We start from the raw sequence: 24,924 nt of genomic DNA on the forward strand, positions 1-24,924 counted from the left end.
TCTCTCCACACAAGTCCAGTGAAATTCCATATCAGACTTGCCATAAGAATTTTCCTAGTTTAGGTGGTATTCATTTATGGAAAGAACTATTTAGTTCTTTTTTTGTTTGTTTGTTTAAGAGCTTTATGTCCTGCCCCTTAAATAAATTTCTGGTGGTTTATAGTACAAAATCAAAGCTTCAGTTAAAACTAAGGTTAGCAAGAAAGTAGGGAAGACCATTATCCTCCGTCACAAGAATATTTCAGCAATAATATATATATGAAGTCATGAAATAGTTCATGTCCTCATACGTACCATAAAAAAGAGCCTAAATCTGACAACTTCCCCTTCTCCTGCTCTTGTTCCTGCTGCTGCTCCTCCCTTTTTTAAAAAGAAGATGACTGGTAGGTTTACTATTTAAGTAGTGTGAGAGAGATGGATTTTAATAAGGTCTATATGTCAGAAAATGGGATGTTTTTGATGGTAAAAACCAAGTACATTTATCATAAAATCCTGCTCATCTACAATATGATGGTTGATGAGTAGACAAACCTGGGATGTATTACTGAAATCTGGTTGGGCAAGGATGGTGAAATTGCCCTTTTGGAAATGTGTTGTTTTCAGTTTCAGGTCCTTCAACCTCAATGCTGAGGCCAAGGAGGAGGGATCTTGTTGATCTGCAAATACACCTTTCCTTGACTAGAGATTCTGTTTTTGAGGTAGTGGGGTATAAATGCCTATATGTTAAACTGGGCCATACAGACAAGTTAGGGATCCTGCTGGTGTACTGGCTGTCCAGCTGTCTAGTAGGGTCCCTGCCCAAGCTGCTGGATCTCGTCCTGGGGTTGGCATTGGAGTCTCCATGCCTGTAGGTGTTGGGCAACTTCAACTCATGTCCTGGGGGTTAGGTCTGGAAGAGCTTGGGATCTCATGGCCTCCATGGGGACCATAAGCTTGTCCTAGGTGATTTTGTGCCCAATACATATAGATGGCTATGATGGAACCATCATTTTTGTCTTGGAACAATTATGTGGTGGTTATGTTGGGAATAACATCTAGCTCTTTGTCATGGTCAGATACTTTTCTGGCCCAGATGGGATTGACTGCCACTTTGGACCTCTGTGGGGTGATTGGGTTGATTGATTGATAAGACTTATAGGGCTGCCCATCTTTAAAACACAAATCTGGGCAGCTCATAGCAATAATAAAAGCCAAAGACAATAAAACCAAAAAATTCCAGGTGCCTGACCCACAATCCCCAATCCATCAAACAGTGCAAACCTCAGGCTGTAACCTCATCTAACCCTGTGCCGGGGTGGGGGGTAATCAACCCTTTATGGTTTTCCAGAAGGCTAAAAGGACAGAAGTCTGATGGATCCTGGGGGAAAGTGTATTCCACAGGGCAGGGGCTGGTATGGAAAAGGCATACTTCCTGGGTTCCCCTAGATAGCAACATTTAAAGAATACGATCTGGAGTGTGCCCACCCTATCTAGCCTAGTGGAGTGGGCAGTGGCAGTCCTGGAAATAACCTGGTCCCATGCCATGTAGGGCTTTAAAGGTGATAACTAGCACCTTGAATTGATTCAGATGGTCCACCCCAGGAACCTCATGGATCCAGCTGGATTCCAGGAGGCACTAGAAGACATTCACAATGATGTGGTAGGCAGCAATTACTCTGAAGCAACCTCTTTCTCTGCATGGTGATCCCAGCTGCCTACCAAAGAACTCAGAGATAAAAAAGCAGAAGCTACGTCTGGAGTGCCAGTGGAGAAAGCTTGACTTCTGCTGCCTGAGTTCCAGACCCAGACCCCTCCTGGCTCCTTTGGGGAACAGGTGAAGGCATAGTTGGATGGATCCAGGAGATCATTAACACCTCTTTGTGAGGGGGGTAATGCCAGCAACCTTGAAATAACCTATGATCTGCACTCTCCTAATGAAGCCCTCCCTTGATTCACCGAAATCTGACAACTACTGTCCAGTCTCAAACCTTCTTTTGGGGGGAAAAGTTGTTGAGAGAATGATAGGAATCCAGCTACAAAGTGCCCTGGAAGAAACAGATTATCTGTACTGCTTTCAATCAGGATTCAGGCCTGCGCTTGGGCCAGGGCCAGAAACAGCATTGATTGCACTGTTTGTTGGGACCTCATGTACCACTTTTGGACCTATTAGCCTTCTTACCAGCTTTCAATATAATAATCATTATATCCTTCTAGACTACCTGCAGGGGTTGCAAGTGGAAGACACTGTTTTACAGTGATTCTGTTCCTACCTGAACAGGTGGTTCCATTTGATGGTGAATGGGCAGGAGAGGTTGACTCTGTGGCCCCTAATATGTGGTGTGCCTCAGGAGTCAGCCTTTCTTCTCCTGTTGTTTAATATCTACAAGAAGCTACTGGGAAAGGTCATCCATTAATTCAAGTTGGGTTATCATCAGAACAATAATATTACTGTCCCAGTGTCCCATTAGCCTTGTCCCAGTGTCCCATTAGCTTTATCCCAGTGTCTGGAGATTGTAGTAGTCTGGATCAAATGAAACGGGTTGAAATTGAGCCCAAGCAAGACAGAGTTACTATTAGGCCACTGAGATTCTCAATCAGTTTTAGTCTCTTAATAGAGGGGGCAGGTGCATGACAAGAAGGTCTTTCTGAACTCATGGCTAATGCTGAATGGGCAGGTGGAGGCCATTGCCAGGAAAGGTTTGACCCAGCTTTGGTTGGTGGTGAGTTGTGGCCTTATCTGAATTGCAAGGATCTTAGAACAGTGACTCATGCCCTCATTGCTTTAATTGACAAGTGACTCCTTCAGTGTGCCTTTGGGGCTGTATTTGAAGATCATCTAGACACTGCAATTGATGGAAAATGCAGCAGCTGGTTCCTAGGTGTTATCTGCCAAGAGCGTATTACACAATGCTTTGGGCAGGACGTTGGTTACCAGTAGGTTTCTAGGAGCAGTTTAAAATGCTACTTTTGACTTACAAAGCCCTGTATGGCTTGATGCCTAGGTATCTGCAGAACTGTGCTGGCCAGTTCAGTATGTTCTTTCCATGAGAAGCTTTCAGTTACACCCCAGTTATGTGAAGTATGTGAAGTAAGAGGGATGGAACTTAGGAGGTACTTTTTTTCAGTCCCTGCTCCTGTGTTGTGGAACAGCCTCCCCTTAGAATTACTGTCTCTTCCAGTGTTCTGGAACCTACTTAAGACAGAACCCTTCTGAAGAGTGTTTGGTGAATAATTTACCACCATCTTTATTTTATTTGACTTTGAATCTATTCATATTAACTGTTTTGGTTTGGTTTTATTATGATTTTATTTACTTTTCACCATCAGTATTATTGCATTTTTATTAGTTATTGGTTGTTTTTAATTTTACTTATTCTCCCTGGAGTGTTTTAACTGTTTGGATGTTTTCTGTCAGCTGTTTTGTATGCTGCCATGAGTCTCCACTCATGGTTTGGCAGCAACTAAGCAGAAAAAATAAATAATAAAATAAAAGTCTGTGAGTAGTCCAGATTAATTCCTTCCTATGTTTGCATTTGATATCATATACAGTATACTCTTAATCCTGATTTTTTTCTAACTACACATTGTTTACATCCCACAACAAATGGTGTCATGATTGAAGATAGAATGATGTTTGTCCTTTATAAAGTTTATTCTTTACAGTAGGCCTGCACAACATACCACCATTTTTAAAAAACTCGATTCACTGCTGCCAAACATTGCCACTGCCAGGAAGGATCTACCACTGTTGCCACTCCACTAGCTGCTGAACTGCTGATCAGCATGCCAGGTATTCCTTGGCAGCCTGCAATTATTTTTAATTTATCAGTGTGGTCCTTTCCCTCTTGCAAGTTGTGCGGGCCTGCTTTAGGGGATCCTTTTGCCTAGGAATTTCTCCGGTTTCCGTAAGAAAAGTTCCCCATAGCTGGTGTGTTACACTTTAGATTGTTTTCTATGTGCATGGCTGGGGAGACCAATACAGGTCCAGCCAATTTAGACATAGCTATGACAGTGGAATGTGCCAGAGAACATTCTGGCTGAATTTCCTTTCAAGGAATTACCCTAGACAGCTGCATCGTCAGATGTGGAAATTTTTTTTCTTTCACCTGCTAAATTGAATTCATTCTCATGTACAAATTTGAGTAACCTTTCCAAATTGGCTGTTGTGCACAGTTATATCCCACTGAGGACACCAGAGAGAGATCAGGCTATCTATAAGACACATAGTGAGTTGTGGGGCCCTTGTGATAAATTAGACTTAGTTCAGACTCTTCATGTCTGTTTCTTCCATTATTACTGATTTTAAAGGAGTGCAATTAGAATAACAATTTACTCTCTATTAAGATGTTTTTAATCTCTCTTACGCAGTTCTTATTAGCTTTTTTAAAGCATTTTTGGTTATTGCTGCTGTTATGGAAACCTGAATTTGCTCTTAGAATTCCTTTGCACTTTGAAATAGGCATTTAACCAAAAAGAAAGAAAGATTAGGAATGGCCTCCAGCATTATCTGCACCATTTATAGTTTGAAGTAATTTTGCAAGGCAGAGTAGGAATGTAGTGTTGATATAATAGTTATTGTGGAGGTGATAGATGTATTGCATGAAAGTGAATTCACTACTATGTTTTATGTTGGATCAGTAGTTTCGATGTTTGTCAGATGTTTATATGCTGCAGATTTTAGAAGAATCAACACTACATAGTACGACCAGCTCTTATACTTATTTGCTTAAAACTGGATGAAAATTTAGGTTGCATCCTGATTTAAATGAGGCAAATGTTTATTTGAGATTAAGATTCACAAATCATGTTTTTTTCTGCCTGAAGCAATGAAAAAGATGATATTCCTCCTCTTTCACTTACAAAAATTGCCTGGAGAAATGGTTGAATTGTGGAGTGCTTGGGGTTCTCTGAGCTTGGTTCTTTTCTTGCAACGTTTCATTACCCGGCTAGGTAACATCTTCAGTGCTTCAGAGATACATCTTCCACGTCATCTATGAACATCAAGTTATCTTAAGTAGTGCAGGCCAGGCTGCCTGGAACACACAGCTCTGTCCTTCCAGCAGAGCAGAAGAGTCCGAAGGATGCCATCACTGTCCTCGTCGCATAATTTAGGATTACCTGACTGGAGTTATTACCTTACTCTACAAGTCCTGTTAAGACTATCTTCCTTCTGCAGGTTGTACATCAGATCACATGAATAATTACAGGAAATAAGTTTGCTTTGACCACTTGTATCTACCTTTCATGACTCCATTTCTTATTCCCACTGCAGTAGAGAGTTTGCTATCCAGCAACTTCATCACTGGCTGACCATTAATTTAAGACCACTTTCCATAAGAATGGCATCTACGCTAGTATATTCCAATCTCCCTACAGTTTTTCACATATGGGAGAAGTTCTTGAAATGTAATCAAATGGTGTAGGTAGTATTGTGAGATTTAGATAAAAAAAAGATTGTCAGAAAAGAAAAAATAATCCCCCCCACCACTTTGTGCATACTGGATGCAGTCCAGAGTGGGCTACATAGGTTATAACAAACCCAGAATGCCTGCTGTATGTTTTGTGTGTTTTGTCCCTGAGATTACATCCTAAATCTGACATTTCTTATTCTTTGCAGAAGGACAAGATTTCTTAACAGTCCTAAAGGGGTGTGATGGCTGGACAGGTGCTTATTTCAAGTCGTACCCTCCTATAGTTTAAATAGTTTATTCTCTCCTCCTCCCTCTCTCCTGTTCTCCGCTAACATATTTTCTTAGAGACCTGTCTGCACAAGAGATGGGTTTTCATGATGAGAGCCAAGATTGTGTTATTGACACACACATACTTCATGTGCGTGCAGCTCTGCTGACGCAGCATCACCCTTTAGTGCTGGGGTCATGTTCAGAGCCCATGAATAAACTCACACAAGGATCATTTGGGGCTTTAAAAAAATTGACTTTGTTGTAAATTGGCCAAAATCCAGCATTATCCTCCCCTGCATAGAGATTAATAGCCTTGAGCAGCAGCGGCTTGGGAAGAAAGAGGCTATTGTCTTCTGTCTTTATCCTTCTTAGTGGATGGGGAGAAGCCGATTAGTTAGGGGGGTGGAGAAGGTTGCTGCAACTCACCACCAGCACATGCCTGGCCCAGTGCCTAGCAGATGGGGGTGGGAGGGGAAGAGGGCAAGGGGCTTAGAGTGTTAGATCAGCTGTCTCTTGGTCTCTGTGGTGAAAGGGAATCATCTTAACCCTTTATTGTGCAGAACAAATCTGTTTTGTTCAGATCTCGCAGGCAGAATGAAGGTAAAGCCCGTGAGTTAGTAATTCAGTATTGGCTTCCTTCTAACTTAAACATGGATTCAGGGGGAATCTGAAATATCCCCAAGAATGAAGGATATGATATTGTATTAATTTATATTTATGGAAATTCGTTCTTTAAATTTGTACTGCTTTATAAGAATATGGGGAGATAAAGACAATAGTATGGTATGGTTACAGAAGGAAAAAAAGAGTTGAAAGAAAACCACATGTCAAAGTCTTGATTTAAAAAGGATAAGGGAGCTCTCATTTTCTGAAACAGTGCTTTAGAAACAGACAAGTTTGTACCATTTGAAATGATTAACTTCATATTGATGGTATTTTAAAAAAATGAAGCAAATGTTTTGTTTCTAACATCGTGACATAAAATATAGAGTATTACCTGACAAAGCCTGCTTCTAGAGAAGATTATTTCACAAATAAATGGATATTGTGTGACAGTTGTGACTGGTGAACTGTGCTTATAAAACTGAAAAAGTGATTTAATTAACAAATCAGGTATACCAACAATACTTTTTCAGAGTTTGAAATCCTAGCCCAATTGTCACTGTATGATATGGATATTAGTTTAGTTATGGAATGTGATTGGATGAGTCAAACTTGGGTGCTCTTTTAACTGTATGATAAATCTTCAGAATTTGCTGTGCTTACAACCAAAGGTTGCTGCTAGAAGTTAGCTTCTTGATATTTTACATGTTTGGTGGTCTCTTCTCGTGAACAGTACTGTATAAGCCGATTGCTTTTAGATATCAGTTATAGCATCTTTTGTGATATCCAGCCAGTCTAAAATGGCTACTTTGGAAGAAGACAATGCATAGCTAAATCTGGTTTCCATGTCATGTGCTGTTTCCTATGCCTCTGTTAAACTAACAACTACCTCCAAAGACTTCATTAGAAAAAAGTAAAAGCAGAGAAAACAAAACTGAAATTAATATTAATGGCATTCAATACATGGCTAGAAAAGCACCTGGCTTCTCTTTCTAGGGTGAGGGTGGTACAGCAGCAGCTGGTTAAGGCTAGTGTTATATATTATACAATAATTCCCCAAAGAGAGTCTCCAGTTTCTTATTCTCACAGCCCTGTGTGTGCAGCTGAGTTTTATTATGTCTTTAAGAATAATATTCTCACTGCTGTGGAGCTAACATTTGGGGCCTTTGGGGGGACAGCCATTTCCTTGGCAGGCTTCAGATTCATTTACTTTTTCGACTTGATTTTGCTTGTTGCCAGCTAAGAACAGAAGAGTTGTGATTTAAGCCATGTGTGTGTAGCTATATGAAGATGTAAGTCCTCCATGCTTCTTTGTGTGCATGGAGAGGTAAGAAATTATTCAGAGGAAGATTTTGAGATTTGTTGTGGTTTGATCTATTGGTGTAGGTTAGCAATGCATACAGTATATTTAAGTTCTGAGCTCATTTCTTGCTTTAAAATTGGCATGTCAGTTTTAATAATTTACCCCATTTGGTGGGGGCAGAGGAAGCAGAGGAGAAAACACATCATGTTAGCAGGACCTTGAGTTCAAACTATTTTCATATGGAGATCGAAGTTTTTATTTCCAAATAGGAGAAAGTAGCTTGAAAGCAAAGCAAAATGCTATTAGGAATAAACTTGAATAAGAGTTAGTAAAGAATATTTTATGTAGCCTTAGTCGAACATTGAAAGCAAGCCAAGTAAGTTACAACAGCAGTATAAGAGCAAATTCACCCTGTTCTTTCATCCCACAGTATTGTCATCCTTTTCACTTTATCATTGATCCAGATTCTGAGCAGGCAGTGATTGAATATGAAGAACTCCTAGAGCTGGGCTGTTAAACTTGAATCTGTGAGAAGATGATGCCACAAAAAAACAGCTCTCATGTCACTGCTGTAATATGCTAATTATATCAAGTATCAAAATAGGAACAGTTAATTAAGGAGAAGGCAAAGAGAATAGAAGCCAAAAAAGTTATAAAATATTCAGTAAAAATGCTTTTAATCATCCAGCAGGAAAAAGAAAGGAAGGATGCCAGACATATCTCCAAAAGTAGGAAGCTTGAAAATCTGGGTGCTGGCCCTAAGGTGGCCCTGTTCTACTTAAGCAACTTCAGCTCAGGTAACTGATGTGATATAGGACATTCTCTAAATAATTCAGTGGGCAGCCACTACTGTATGAAAGTAAACGTTCTTTTAGATATGCTAGGTTCTTTAGCTACCCTTAAATCTTTAAAGATTATGCATATAACCTTGAATAGGGTTTTGAAAGACATTAGAAGATAATGTACCAGAGTTGCATGCTCCAATTCCTCAATACTACCACCACCTTGCCACTAGTTACAGTTTCTGAATACTTTTCAAGAGAATCTGTACATAGAGAACATTTGAAATAATCTAATAGATACGAGACAAAAACAGGGATGAAGATTTGCCTACTTAGAAAAGTCTGCAATAAGCATCCCAGCCATAGCATGCAGAAGAACTTCTTTCTACTATCTAGGGCTAGAAGCACCCTCAGACTATACATCTGAATGTTTGGGCAGAGTGCAATCTAATAAAGAATAGAAAAAACAACTGTTTTGAATGTGGACAAGATGAAGGTACTTTATACATCTCCATTTGTTAGCTCACATCCAGTACATCATGGCCCTTCTATTTTATCCACTAACTCTGCAGAGGCAGAGTCCCACTACATCTTTAGAGGCAGATAGAAAAATAGAAGTTGATAACAGATGTGAATTGGTAATACTGTACTCTCTATTCCTGGATACTTTTCCTTGTTTTTTGATGGAGATGTTAAAAACCATGGAAGCATATGGGATGACTATAGGTCAAAGACCAAGAAGTAATCCAACTTCAGCTTTTGAAACCTGTCCTCCCGTTAAAGTCAGAACAGCCATTTAATCATATGTTCCAACACTCAGTCTGGCTAAGTGATTCAGAAGAGTAGTATAGTTACTGGGATGGAAAGCCACTAAGAGGTTGAACAGAATGGCAGGAGTGGATCTCAGTTGACCAGTTCATTATATATCATCTGCTAAAGAATAGAGATTGTGTTGCATGGCTAGAGAACAACTTAGGAAGAGGCCCTCTACCATGTGCCCCAAATGGATTTCAGAAAGTGAGGGAATTGTTAATAGGTCATTTTATATTAATTTTAACAACAACAAACTGGTTAATAAAAAGGTAGGTGGTAGATTTTCACCCCTAAACAATTTAGGGTTTTAAAGGTCAGAGTCAACAAGTTGTCCTAGAAAGAAGTTGGCGTCCTGACAGTTATTGCTACTAGTGCTGTGTAATGCTTTTTAAAAGTAGAGACAGCTGAGAGCAGCTTTAGAAGCAGTCATGTGAACCTGGAAAAGGATGTGGCTGCATTAACACTTTGAAAAAGTTTATATGTTCTCCCACAAGTTCCCAAATACCTCTGTTGAATAATTTGTACAGCTCTAATAACTCCTGTGAGAGGCAAAGGTTGATGTGGCATGCAGTGACTTCTAAAAGTCCAAGAATTTTGTCCCCTTTTGAACAAGCAGACAGGTATCCATTATAGTACAACAAACTGACATTTCAGACACCTCTATACATGATGCAATTAACCTGGAGTCTGTTGGAGCATATCTAAGTGATTTTATCCACAAAATGTTATAGAAACTGATCACACCAAGGCTTTCTTGCCATCTGAAGGTTGTCTGTCACATGGAATAGCTCTGCTGACTTGTACTGAGTTGATGGAGCAATAGCAGAGAAATACAACTTGTTTGCTCCCATGATTTCTGCAGAGTAAGATCTAAAATGAGCCCATGTTCAGTTGGATTTGCCTCCAGTCTTAGTTCACTGTTACTTTAACTGTTCCTTCTGTTTCATTGTCCCAATTTCACAATTCACCGTGGAGTCTGATGGGCAACTGCAAGCAGGAAAGAGTGTTTGTGTGAATAGTTGTGCTATGTATTTGCACTATCTCCCTGTTGCACAGATTGACACAGGCTTCAACAGAATAGTTATGAAAAGATGGGACTAAGCCATTTTCATCCCATTTCCACTTGAACTTTAAAATTAAGCTTATACTGTTGAATTATTGTATGGATTTTGAGAAAATAATCCTAGAAATTTGGAAAGCAAACATAGCATTTTAAACATTTAAACATATCTTCAAGTCCAAAGATTCATTTGTTGTATTTTTCTTTGAAAACAAAACAAAGAAAAAAACCCCCTACATGCTGGAGTGTTGTTTAGAACAATGCTGTGTATTTCTCTGTGGTATGACAGGTATTATGATGTACTACAACTTTCAGTGAGATTGTATGGAAAGGAATCAAGGCTGTTCAAGAGGGCCTGTACTATCAGCTATCTATTTCCCCAAGTAATCACTCTGAGACTGATAGTATATCATCAGTTCTGTCCAGTACAATATGCAGAATACCATTTTTTAATTTGCAGGACAGGAGTTGTGCTCTTAGATTCTGAATATGATGAAAATCCATCCCTGAGACCCATTGGAAAATTGGCAGCAGTGTGGATTCCAAGAGGGTCCCACATTTGATCCACTTAAGAATCTGAGAGGGATCAACCAGATGAATCTACTTTAAAACTGAAGTGTCTGAATGTCAACTCTTCTAGCACTAAGCAATTTATTGAGACATCAGGTATCCTTCATATCTGTAAGTCCCTGGGAGCAGGCCATACTAAAAAGATCTTCATTGCAAAAGACAACAAGAAAACTAAAACAACCACCACCAACCGTCTATCAGATAATGAACAGTGAACATGAATAATGGTAAAGAAGGGATTTTATACTCATCCAACCAATAATAATAATAATAATAATTAATAATTTTTTATCCTATCATCATCATCATCATAATTTTTTATCCTGCCTTTTAAGGCAGCAAACATACCTAATACTCCTGCCTCCTCTTTTCCCCACAACAACAATGCTCGTAAGCAGAAGTCTCCCACTTAAAGTGATATCCTTCCACACAGGTAGGGCCTGATTTTGAGACAGGTAAGTGATTTTCAGGGAAACCAGGAACATATGGATGACTCTGGTTGAGAGTTTATTGCTTTTAAATTCATAGCAGACCAGGGGATTTCTGATCAGCTTCTGCTGTAGTCCACATTGAATTTGGATCTGCTTTTTTGTAAAGCATGTATGCAGTATGGGTGGGCAGATGATGAAATTGCTAATATTTTTAAGTAAGCAGGCAGCTGGTGTGGTCCTAGTCTGAGCAGACGCTTAAAGTTTAGTAAGCTTGCCTAGTGCTGCAGCCAAGACCCAGTCATGCAGAGTGGGCCCATTAATAACATTTACTTTAAATCAGTTTAGATTAACTGATGTCATATCTGTTAGTGAATGTGAGCTGTTAAGAGTTTGTTGCTCTTATGAACATTGATTTAGATTAAGTATCTCCCTGGCTTTTTTTCTTTTTGGCCTTATGCTGCTATAATTAAAGTTCCAATATTTTCTGGCTTGTAGCAATACAAGGTCTGGACTGAAGTCATGCTTGTATTAATCTTTATTAAATGAGAAATTAGTTTTTCTCAGAATGGAGGGCAACAGCTCATCCTGCCCTATCCCCAAATATACTATTGATGAGATGTAGCTATGAAGCTGATGCGTGAGAGGGCTTTGGTGTTCAGTAGCGAGTCCCCTGTTCATAATTAGAAAGTCCGATTGATACACAACCCTTTCCCCTCACCCCCAATAAAGCAATTGGGAAAACTGAACCCCTGGGACAGTTTTCTGTGTTAAAAAGGATCACTCTATAGACCTGTGGAATTGCAATTTAGTTCTGCCAGGCAAGGAAATGCCCTTCTGAGTCACTTGCTCTTCGATAAATGGAATACTTGGCATTTCCAGAGTCACAGGCTGTCACATTAACAATGATGTGGATTGTAGGAGGTCAGAACGGCTGAGTTGTATTTTCAGTTGTTGTTGGTATTGTTGCTCAATAATGTATTTATAAAAACACTTTTAGGATAGTTCATCCTTCCAAGGCAGTTTACTTTGGTAAATAAATGAAATAAGATCATAAAAAGCAAACAAAAAAATTCAATGAATGATACAGAAAACTGCAGCAGCAAAACATCAGTAAATAAATAGAATAATAACATGAACAAATAATGGCATATCCAACAAATTGAATATTAAAAAACTGATAAAACAGTTTGAGCACCACAAACATCCAAAAGCAGTGAAAATTGACTTTAAAGAATGTCTAAAAGCCATGAAGTTGGGAAGAAACATATTCTCAGAAAGAAGAGACTATTCTGAAAAAATACCCCAACTTTACTACAGTATTCACTAAAGCAAACACTCTTGCTTGCTTGACAAAAGAGCAGACTTTGAATGCTAGTATTTATCCTTAAACCAGAACATTGTCCTTGAAGTTATTTAGAGTTAATGCCATAAAGCTGATTCAGTGAACTTAGTTTATTTATCTTTACAGACTTCAAAGAGTTGCATATTTGTGCTCTGGGTATCCAAGATCACTTTCCAACTTGGTGACTAGCTGGCATTCCTGATGGTTGTCCCATTCCAACACCTTCCTCTTCTAGCCAACTATGTGGCAAAATCTATTTCCATCTGTGCCAACAAATGATCTATTTAGAATTCATTTTCTTCCTCCTGCCCAGTAAAAAAAACCTTGAGATCAGTGCTATCCTTCAAAGTCTTTCTTGATTTGGTATCCGTACAGGAACCTTTCCTATGACCACAGTGAAATTGTTGCTGTATATGGCTACATTCAGTGGAACAATTTCAGTGTGTGACCTTTTGAAGACATCGCTGTTTTCAGAAAACGTCATTCCATTTGCAAGTAAAAGTACAGCAAAATGGCTTTGGGAATGAATGAATGAATGAATGAATGAATGAATGAATGAATGAATGTCCTTTAGAATAATTCTGAGCCCAGACTTCTTGCTCATAGAATAGAAACTTAGGGCTGTTACTCTGGATATGTTTATCAACAGGTAGGAGATCTATGAATTTCTATACAAATCTCCTGAAACTCTGCATTTACCATTCTGCAGTTAGGTTGGTATGCTGTATAACTCAGACACCACTTCCACTCTTGGGCTGTGTGGAAATCTCAGCTACTTCTGTCTAATATGATTTGACAGATTAGGTCTAGATTTTGAAGATGGGAATTACCTTGCTTCTGTAGCTGGTTCAGAGTTATTTGAGTAATTTCAGTTCATACTTATTAATTTTTAAAAATATAGTTGTATTTTGAATTCCCAATGTAAATAAATTTTAAAACACAGTGAAGCAATATTCTTTTATTTGACTCAGGAATGTTGCAGGATTCCCCCTGCCCCTATCCTTTTCCCGTAATTATACCTGCTTTGGAATATAACTTCTACCCACTTCTAATCACTAAAAATCATGGTGCCTTACAATTTAAAAACTGTAATCTCTTTATAAAGCTGTAATACATCTTTGTATTACTCTACTGTGGTATTTATGCCATAACCTCTTTATAGCATTATATATTTATTATTCGCAATAAATATGTTGACCTCTGAGTAAATATTAGCTGCTTATTCAATCATAGTTTCAAAACCACATAATGTTGGTTTTTAAATTGAAACTTCTGAATGGGCAGTGCTTGGAATGCTATTTTTCAGGGATGTGGAAAGTGGTTCCCCTCTCCCTAAAGTACCAGAGACTGTTGGGATCAGAGTCGAGGATACACACAGAGATGATTCTGTATCAGTTGCTTTTCAGATCTGCTCAAGCTATAAGCTCCCTACCCTGGCAGTAGCATGTGGCTAAGCAGTGATAGCTGAACTTTCTTATTAAATGCCTCCTGCTGTTGTATGAATAAACAGTCTCTGTTCTGCTTGCTTTATCTTGAATGCTGTATCTGAGCCAACTGAGATTCAGGGGAGGGAACAAAGTAGGGTGCTTCTGTTGTGAATGGAAGGGTGTCTGAATGCTGAAATGAACAATGTGGGGTGTTGTGGTCCAGTGAAGAACATAGGGTAAAAGAAAGTAGACTTTGCTGTGACCAAATTTTGTAATTCTGATTGGCTCAATGCTTTGTGAGTTGGGATTAGAGCAAGAAATGATTTAGTTGGTGCATAGGTTAGGTATGACCTCTTTTCTCTGTGTTTGCAGTAGTGCTATATTTTAAAATTCATACCTGTTCTAAATCCGTGGTGACACCACTTCATTTGTGTGGATCAAGCTCACTGGGGGTCAAAGCAACTGACTGTGTGAAAGGAATGGAATGTTGCAAGTTCCACTCTTTCGCTCTTTCTCCCTTCTCCTCCCTGCAGAAGTATTTGTGGAATGGACTCTCCTCATATCTTCCAGCAGGTGTCACCCCGGAGCATAGCACGGGAACTCGAAGGACAAATGGAAGAAAGGGAAGGGGCTTTGAAAGGCAGTCCCATAAATAAGCTGTTCTTTTGCACTGCTCCTTAGCACCCCACGAGCCCTGTAGAACTGGAAAGGGCTCCCCTGAAAAGGTTGCAAAGTGTGTTTTTAGGAGATAAGTCTTTGCCTTTGAAGTATGGCAGCAAACTAAAGTGCCCCCGTCTTGTTGTTGCTGCCAGCCACTGCGAATTAATCACAGCCACATACAGATAAGAGTACAAAGCATCACAGAGCATTGTGCCAGAGAAAGAGGAGGGGGAAGGAGCAGGCAAGAATGAGAAATAGGGAAGGACGGATCCACAGTGGGAAGGTCAGGAGTTTTGCAGGTCTACAGGAGTTGCAGTTCCAATTTGCATTCCTCTGGCGCTATGGGAACATTGACAAGCCATCCTGTCCTTTTGGCTTTACTACTATGTGTGTGTGTTTAATTGATGTAGTTTTTATTTTGAATAATATTCAACCTAGCTCTTTCATCTTTTTCTCTTCTCTTTGATATTTGGCTTTTCGATTATTCTTAATATGGTTTTGTTAATTAAGGGCTTCATGTCTACCTGGGAAAAATACTGAGCTGTGAGCTACTGATGAATGGGTTAAAAGTTAAAGTCTTCTTTGGGTTGAGCTCATCTCCTGGTAACTTTATGGCTGTGTCTGTGCAATTTTCTTGGTAATAGACCAGAAGTGTTTTGCCATTGCCTTTTTCCAAGCTGTTTTGTTTTGCTGTGTCTTGTTTTTTACTTCCCAGTTTAGCTTACAGCCCTGTAATCTCTTGTACTCTCCCGTTCAAGTACTAACCAAACCTTATCCTTCTTAACTTCTGAGCATAGACCAGGTGCTGCTATGTACTGAGGCAACTGAATGGGTTAGAATGATCTGATCTCCTATGAAGGTGTTAGATGAAGAAGAGGAACCTGGAATTGAAGATCTAGCCAGCAGGAGTAAGAAAGACAAATACTAACCAGCCCTAGAATGCCCATTTGGGACATGCCAACACCAGTACTGAAGAAGTTTTTTTCAAAAAATCCACATTGGTAGTATGAATAAGAAAGTTTTTCTCAGAAGTATAAGAGATTTCTGCGAACCATCATTAAAATCATGCAAATTCATTTCCGTTATATTTATTTAGAATTTCACACTTTTGACACATTTCTCAATATGTTTTCTTTCTTCAGAGCAGAAACTATGTTTATGATTAGGCTATTTGTCTGCAGAAGATCCAGTGTAGCATATAAATGGTTATACAGTGAGCATCTTTATTGAAAGACAATTGAATCTACAACAGTAGATGTGGAAAAAATAGAGAATGCCAATAAAAAGCACCTATCTGATCACCTTTTCCAGAATGACACCGGAGGTTTGCAATATGGCTAGGGACAATATGCAATAATAGCAGAGGCAGGGGCAGAAATCTTTTCAAATATAAAATAATTGATCTTTGAAATTGTAGGTTATATCAACATAGTGGGAAGAAGGGCAAGCCCTCTTCATTTTGAGGATGTATGACAATGCTGACCAGCGACCTCACTAGACCTATCCATTATCTATGGATATGTGAGTGATAAGTCACAGATCTTCACAAGATGGGGGGAAAAACATAAATTTACGGAGGAAAATTTGCATTATAAACATGAGCTATAAATTTTGATTGTGTGATAGAAGTACACCCAACCTTCAGAAGCCATGAATTTTGGGTACAATGTTATCATGCATCCCTGTTTATATATACACACAAACTTGCCTATGTAAATGGTCAAAATGGATGCAGGAATAAAGGGACATTTTTAGAAGTATGTGCACACAGCAAATTTATGTTGAAGTGTCTAAAACTAATTGGAATAGCTTCTCTGAAGCAAAGAAAAATAACACAGGCAATATTAAATCACAGAGTACAGTTTCAGTACACACACTTTGCAAAGCAGAAAAAGGATTAACTAGCATACTGACTCCCAATTTCTAACATGCAGACTTACAATCCAATTCTGACAAACTGGACAAGGACTGGAAACATAACAGACGCTTGGGATGTCAATACTAGTAAAAATAATATCCCTGACTGCTTCCTGTTGCTTCTCCCTAATTGCTTCCCATTGTGTTATGTCTTCTAAAACTCCCAAATCATTCCTGCTGATTCTCCAAGGTTTTTCCAACAGTAAATTCCCCATTGTTTTTTACTTTCCTTATTTATTACATAGCTTTCCTTGTCAACTCACAGTTCTACACCATCTTCTCTCAAATATCTAACAAGGCACCTGTAGAAAGAGGTTATTTTTTCCTTTATTTTTCAAGAGCAGTTGCATATACACTGAAGTATAGTACTATCCAAGAACCAGACACTTTCCTGTATTACTTTCCTCCAGATATTTATGGGTTCTTATAGAATCCTACATACCCATGGAACTATCTGGAGAATGTAAGTTGATAGAGCCTTTTTTAGTGCTATGCCCTAAAGCATGTGCAATTGCTAGAGGAATGGGTTGTACGCCAAGGACCTTCTGATTAATTTGGGACCAGTGGATGCCATTTAATTTTTAAAATTATATAACTTTGCCTTACATGCCACTCCATTTTTGAAGATTTCAAGCAGCTTCCAAATAACTTTATTTTTATTATTGGATTTATATAGTTGCTCATCTCATGCATGTGACTCTGGGTGGCATACACAATTAAAACACAAAGCTAAAGAATCAACTTAATTCAACCATTAAAAACCAATTAAAACCGTTAAAAACCTATAATAACAAAAAGACTGGGGAGAGTGTATTCCAAACTTATACAATACAGCCATTTAATGGACTCCACGCTTCCATGGGATCCCCAGGCCCAATGGCAAAACCAAGTGTCAAGGGCCTTCTGGAAGGCCAGTAGGGTTGGGGCCAATCTCACCTCAGGGGGAATGATGTTCCACAGGGTGGGTGCCACAGCAGAAAAGGCTGTGCTCCTGGATCTCACCAAACAAAGCTCCTTGGTCAATGGGACCGGCAGTGTGCCCCTCCTGCTGGACCTGATGGGACAAGTAGATGTAACTGGGGAGAGGTGATCCCTTAAGAAACCTGGCCCCATGCCATGTAAGGTTTTAAAGGTCATAACCAGCACCTTGAATTGGACAAAGAAGCAAACTGGCAACCAGTGCAGCTCACAGAGCAAAGGTATAACATGTGCAATTCTTGGAGCACACATAACTTCCCGTGCCACTGCATTTTGTGCCAGCTGAAGCTTCCCGATATTCTTCAAGGGCAGCCCCACATAGAGCGTGATACAGTAATTCATTCTAGAGGTGACTAGAGCATGATAACTGAGAGTAGAACCTCCCAGTCCAGGAATGGGTGCTACTGGCACACAACATGAAGCTGTGCAAAGGCCCTCCTGGCCATGACTGCCATCTGCTCTTTGAGCAGGAGTTGTGAGTCCAGAAGGACCCCCAAATAACATTAAAGTATGAAAAAATTAATAACATAAGTAACAAGGCTTGATGTGTCACTAGTTGATTAGCAAATTCTGCAAACTCCTGAAATGCCTCTCTGAAGAGCCATTTTTTCATGTCTCCTTGAAAATACAGTAGGGAAAAATAATCCAAATATCCAGGCTAGGCTATTCCAGAGGCAAGGGATATCACTTAGAAGACTGGAGCACTAGGTCATTGTAGGTGGCATTTCCTCAGGTTTGGACCCTCAGCAGACCCTCTCTACTAGATCCTACCAGATGAGCAGATTCAACTCTGAGAAGGTAATTTCAGAGATATCCAAGCCCCAAGCCATGTACAGCTTTAAAGATAATAACCACCTTGAGTTTCACTCAAAACTAACTAGGAACCAGTGCAGCTTCCACAATACAATAGTGTAGTGGTATTACATCAGGAGAATTTAGATATCCCAGGATTACTTGGGCAGCTGCATGCTGAACCAGCTGAAGCTACTGAATGGTCTTCAAGGGCAGTCCTACGTAGAGAAAATTGGAATAATCCAGCTGTAAAGTGACACGGGCATGAGTAACCAAAAGCAAATTTTTCTGTTCCAGAAATGACTGCAACTGGCACACAAGATGTAATTCTGTGAAAGCCATTCTGGCTGCTATTCAAATAGGAGCTGGGAATTAAGAAGAACCATGAGATAGTGAGCCAGCTCCATCTCACAGAGTGCAAAGTGTCAAAGATTGTCTATGGAAATACTTGGCTTCTGAATCCACAACTACTCTGTCTTGCTGAGATCCAGTCTAAGCCTGTTTTGTCCCATCCAGGCCCCAACGGCCTCCTGGCACTAGCACTAGGTCCACTTCTGTTCTTCTGTTTGGGCCAGTGTGGAGATAAATAATTAATAATGCCTCATCCCATGCCAGCAGATGACTTCTTCCTGCAATTTCATTTACATGTTAAATGGCAGGAGAGAGAGAGACAAGTTCTGTGACACCCTATAATGGAGCTCCCTGGGATTTAACCTCTCCTCTTTCACTGCCGCTGAATAAAACTTAACAACTCAGGAAAGAGTAGAGCCACTGCAAAACAGTACCTCCCACTTGCACTCCTTGCAAACAGCCTATACCATGGTTGATGGTATTAAAAACTGCTGAGAGATCAAACAGGACCAAGAGAGTAGCATTTCCCTTATTCTAGGCTTCCAGAGATCATCAGCAAGAATTTGTTGAAACCATCAAAGAATTTTGTTTGGAACAAGCCCAGATAATCTATTTCAACCAGGACTCTCTATAGTTGAAGTTCAACCATCTTCTAAACAACCATCTTCCCTAAGACAGCTGTGTCAAATGGTGGCTTTTGAGGAGGAGACACAGCTATTGTTATTTTAAGGCAACACTCCTCATTCACAGAGGGATTTACCACTGTCTGTTTGCAGCCTCCTATTACTTCCCTGGCAGCTTTTGCTACCCAAGTAAGACAGGGGTTCAGTGCATGGATAAGCTAACAGCAGAGAACCCTACCAACTTCCTCATGATGCATAGGCTCAGACCCATCCTAGATAAACTTGCATGATGAGGCCTCTGTCATCTCAACTGGATCTTCCCAAATGGCATTTAACTCTCAGCAGGTATGAGTGATTTTGTCCTGTAAATGCTGTGTGAATTCATTGCAATAGCCCAACAGTCTTCCCTTCCCTTTAGTTTTCCCTAATGGGGACTGAGTCACTATGGCCCCCTTCCTCTAAATTTATCATTCCCTCATGGGAATGTACTAGCTTTCTAAGCGCTGTTTGTATCTTTTTATTCTTGGATAATGTCACCAGTAGTGAAAGAAAAAGAACCTCCCTGCATCTTCATCAGGAGTTTATCCTGCTCCTGTTTCCCAAGGAATGCACAGTGCCCATAGGGCAGCACTTCTGTTGGCCATGCTATACGATGCTTCTTCATGGTCTGCTACATGAAACCAGCCCATTTTAATGAACATTGTAGACAGTTTTAGACTTCTGTTTCTTTTTTTGATAAGATGCTGTCTATTCTCATGATCTAAGCAGTCTATTCTGTAAAGATGTCCAAGGCTGAAAGAAACTGGAAAACTGAAAATTATGTGCATAGGAATTACTTGCATAGCAAGTGAGCAAAGTTACTTACTCCTGGTGTCAAAGTGATCCTTTACCACCAGTGTCCTGTATGCTTAAATAAACCACATGCTACTCAGTTCTCTCTCTGTCTTTCTCTTTTAAGGATTGGTCTCTTTTATAAACATGAAACTAGAATTTTCTTCCTGATTTCAGCTGTAATACAGCTGACAAAGTCACTGTTCGGGTTTAGGCTGCAGTTAAGGTTATAACAAATCACTGAGGATTCTCATAAATTGTTCCTTAAGGCAACTGAGATGACATTTGTAAGAAAGCAACTTTTATCTTCCAGCAAAATGAGACCTGTCTTACTCAAAGCAGTATTTGCATCTTTTTTTCCCAAGTACTTTCCTTGTTTTCATTTTCTCTTTTTCAGTGCTATATTTGGCTTTGCTGCAGAACGTAATGATGAAATCTCATTATACTAAAAGATGTAGCAGGGTGTGGAGTATTTTAACCTTTGACCCCATGCAGATCACTAGACCAGAACTGGTATTAACAGGCAGTCACGTTGTATTCGGATGTTTCCTATTTTATGCTGCCACATTCTGGATCAACTGTAGCTTCCTAGTGCTCTTCAAGGGCTGCCCCATGTCACAATAGTTCACACACAAGCTGAGCAAAGCAGGAGTGACTGAGGAAAACCTTCAGGAATGGGTGGGATTAGTACACCTGTTGCTTGAGCAGGAGCTGCAAGTTCAGGAGGATTCCCAAGTTGTGCCCCAGTCCGAAATGGAGCAGTGCAACTCCATTCAGGACTAAAGACGGAGAAGCTGCAGATTTCGGCAATCCAAATATCCACAGCTACTTGGTCTTACCAGAGTTCAGGTTAATCCTGTTCCTCAGCAGTCTTCAGGCACTAGGCCAAGACTTGACAAAATCACTTGGTTGGTCCACAGTTGAGATACAATTGATATACAATTGGTATACCTGACCTCAAACTAATGGATGACCTCATCTAGCAGCTTCATATAGATGTTAAACAGGAAGGCTAAGACTGGATGATCCAGAAATAAGCTGCTGAGAGATCAAGGAGGGCCAGGTTGTATCACCTGTGCCATCTCAACCACAGATCATCAATGAGCACAATCAATATTGTTTCAGTACTATGGTCTGGCCTGAAATCTAACTGGAAAGGGTCTAGATAATCCCTTTTCTCCTTCTGAAAGGTCTCCTGAAGCCTGACATCTTTTCAATAACCTTCCCTTAAAAGGGAACAATGAGGGCTGGATGAAAATTGTCCTAGAGTGTTGGGTCCATGGGTGACTGCTTGAAGAGTGGGTGTAAGGTAGTTGTTCATTAGTTGGCCTATAATCCGAAAGGATATTTCAAGTTATCTATTTTGAACACTCCTTAATTGTATTACCTAATTTTTGGTTACTCTTATTGGATACATTGAAGGTTATGGTATACAATCTAGCACCTGAAATTGCACTGCCTCTTCCTTTCTTGCTGTGGTGTTGCTGATTTGCAGAGTTAGATACGATGGAGAGTTCTTGTTTAAGTGACCTACACATCCTCTTATGTTATTTCAAGAGAAGATTTCCTTTTGTCTTCCTACTGTTTTTTATTCCCTAAGTAAATTACATTTTAAATTTCATTCTGAAAATACCAGCACAGTACTATGACTCACTTACCCAAGGCTGATGAAGCAGGAATGGAACTGTCAATGAAAAATTAGAGCAATTATTATTATTTGAGAAAGATTAATAAGGGACTTTTTTGTGGGTTTTTAATTTTGGGGGGGGGGAGAAATGTTTATTTCCATAGGTAGAATGGGGAATCAATCATCAGAGGGAATGACAGTAGGTTCTCTCAGATTTAAAGACTTAGCTTCTATGTGTTGTACAGCCTGCATTACTGCCTACTGAGAGGAAATGTGGGATACGTGAGACTGGATGGAAAAGTTTCACTCACTATATAGCTGCTGTGAGCAACTAGATGCATTCGGATCCTACTGAGATGTAGATTGGATTTTGATGCTGGGTCTCATAATACTCTCATAACTTTATGGAAGAATTGTAGTTTAAAAACAGGTGGTAAGACATTTTATTGGAAAGTATGGACAGAGTGTGGAAAGTTATTTTTAAAAAATTACTTTTTAATGAACTCTAAGGAATTTCTATGACTTCAGAGAATTTGCTTTGCCTAATACATAACAATAGCAATAACTTAACAAGTTTGATAGCTCAGCATGGACTAACTGCCTTAAACTGTGATGATATCATTTTTGAGGGAGTCTCCTTTTGAAATCAAATTGGCTTTATATCTACAGGTAGTTGAGGATTTATGACCATTTGGTTAGCCACCACTCCAAGTTATGACGGTGCTGAACGAATGGTGGTTGCAACTGGTCCTCAGAGTTCTGGCTGTCCCAGCATCCCTATGGTCACATGATCATGATCTGGGTGCTTGGCAACCCAGTTGCACTTACAACCAGTTGCTAAGTGGCCTGTGATCATGTGATCATCATTAGCAACCTACCCTACTGGCTTCCCCAGAAAGTCAGTGGAAAAGCCGGCAAGGAAGGTTGCAAGTCACTGGGAGTCTCCCCAACCCATTCACCCTCCCACAGCCCCTCTTTGCTTGCACTGTGCTGGCCACTCACACATCACTGAGCACCTTCCTGACCTTCCCTGTGCCTCCCTCGCTACGCACCCCGGCCCATGTGGCGCCTCTCCCACACACCCTCACACCCTCATGCCCCCCCCAATCCACACAGCACCTCTCATGCACCCTTGCCCATCCTCTCTGATCTGTGTGGTGCCTCTCACGGACCCTCGTACCCCCTCCCCAACCCTCCCCACTCCATGCCTCTTGCGCACCCCATTGCACCTTCATGCACCCTCCCTGACCTGCATGGCTCCTCTTGCACACCCTCGAGCACCCTCCCCAACCTGTGTGTGCCTCTTGTGCAATGCCTCACATCCCCTTGCAACCCTAACCCTAACCCATCCTCCCTGACCTATGTGGTGCCTCTTGTGCACCCTCGCGCACCCTCCCTGACCTGTGCCTCTTGTGCGCACCCTTGTGCACCCTCCCCAACCTGCGCTGTGCTCCTCGTGCACCCTCCCTCACCCACATGGCACCTCTCACACACCCGTGAACACTCTCCCCAACCTGTGTGCTCCTCTCGTGCAATGCCTCACCATTGTGCATCTTCCCCGATCCACATGGCATCTCTCATGCATCCTCACCCTGCCTTGTGCACCCTCCCCGACCCTCCCCTGCACCCCTGTGCACCCCCTTGCTCCCTCCCCCACTCGGCAGCAGGCCTGGGAGTTCTAACTTCCTGCCGGCTTCCCCACTGATTTTGTTTGTGGGAAGCTGGCAGGAAGTTGCCTCACCTAATGATTGTGGGATTCAGTTAATGGCAACCAGGACAGCAGGGATTGCTGTTGCTAAGCGGCACAGTTGCGCTTTACGACTACATCGCTTAGTGTTGGAAGTTCCAGTCCCAACTGCCATCATAAGTTGAAGACCACCTGTATATTAAAATTTAAAAAATATTTTTAAAGTTGAAATTACTGATATTTGGCTTATATATGACTTACAACTTATGACATTACTAATATTTATGACACTGTTGTCTGATAACAAAACATCAGTGGATACAAGTCTTAAAATGTTACATTTGTTTCTTTGAACCTGAGGTTGAAATTAATTTATTAAAAAGTTTTATTCCAAGTCTTTTTGGACACCTCAAATAATGCATCAGAAAGGATGCACTGTAAATTTTCTTTGTTGGTGATGTAAGAAATTTGAAGGTACTTTAACTCATATGATTAGGTCTTGTTTGTTATTGGTCCCTTTTTTGAATAATGTAACATAAATAGGTAGATTTATGGGTAAATGTTTTCATGTTGAAGATGTGAGTGCTATTTTGAACTGTATTCCAAAACTGTGGAATTTAACAGGTTTTTTAGGAACTTTGATTATATCCGCCATGGGGAATAGCCAACATAATTATACTGAGAGACTAGAAAAGTAGTATTAGTTTGGACATCAAGAATTGGATTCAAGAATGTGTAATTTGTCATTTTTGAAAAGGCAATTTTTTCTACTAATCAAAATAATAACAATAAAAACAATAATAATGTTATATGTTTCCCCTTGGCATAGATTTCTTAATATTTTACAAGAGTCTTTATGTGTAATTTGATACATTGTTATTAAATATATATGTGATATAGTTCGGTGACATATCAATTTAAGTTGAATTTTTAGTTTTGTTTTTCTTTTGTTTTTCTTTTATTTGTTTTAGTAATGTAACTTAACAATTAATTAGATGACCTGTTAGATGGGTGTATATTACCTTTTTTAACTTTGTTTTTGTTCATAGGTTTTTGTGTATTTTGTTTAAAAAATTGTGATTGAAAAAGAAAAAAAGGGAAAAGTTTCTCTTACTGTCAGACCCAGGGGACCTCAGCTGCTTTTTTGCAAGACAGTATCTGGAGAGTGTGGCATTCTGTTCTCTGTGTCAAATCTATCAAGGGCAACAACCCTGGAGAAAGACCATCTTTTCTGGGGTAAAAGAAGGTTGGGCTTCTTTTAATTCATTCTCTTCTCCTAAGCATTGAAGCTCCTTTTCCTTAGGAAGCAGATTTCTTCTGTTTCCTTCTAAAACTTATTTTTGGCCATATAGTACTGCATATGAATGTTTAAGAGATCTGTAACCAGAATGCTCTTTGGAGAAACGACCCAAAGGTTAACAGTTTGTCAGCGTGCTCAGTTCCAGAGGGGAAATGTGGCAAAAGCAC

The 24,924-nt window shown here is 40.0% G+C and overlaps 1 protein-coding gene across 6 annotated transcripts in view; it reads left to right on the plus strand.

Moving 5' to 3' along the window:
* The window catches only part of PLXNA1 (plexin A1), a 372,167-nt gene that overhangs the window by 156,013 nt on the left and 191,230 nt on the right, over positions 1-24,924 (plus strand). The window lies entirely within an intron of this gene.

The sequence above is a fragment of the Python bivittatus genome, unplaced genomic scaffold, assembly GCF_059951505.1.
Source record: "Python bivittatus isolate LINGU-HERP-01145 unplaced genomic scaffold, Pbiv_v1 ctg000080_np1212, whole genome shotgun sequence".
Lineage (NCBI taxonomy): Eukaryota > Metazoa > Chordata > Lepidosauria > Squamata > Pythonidae > Python > Python bivittatus.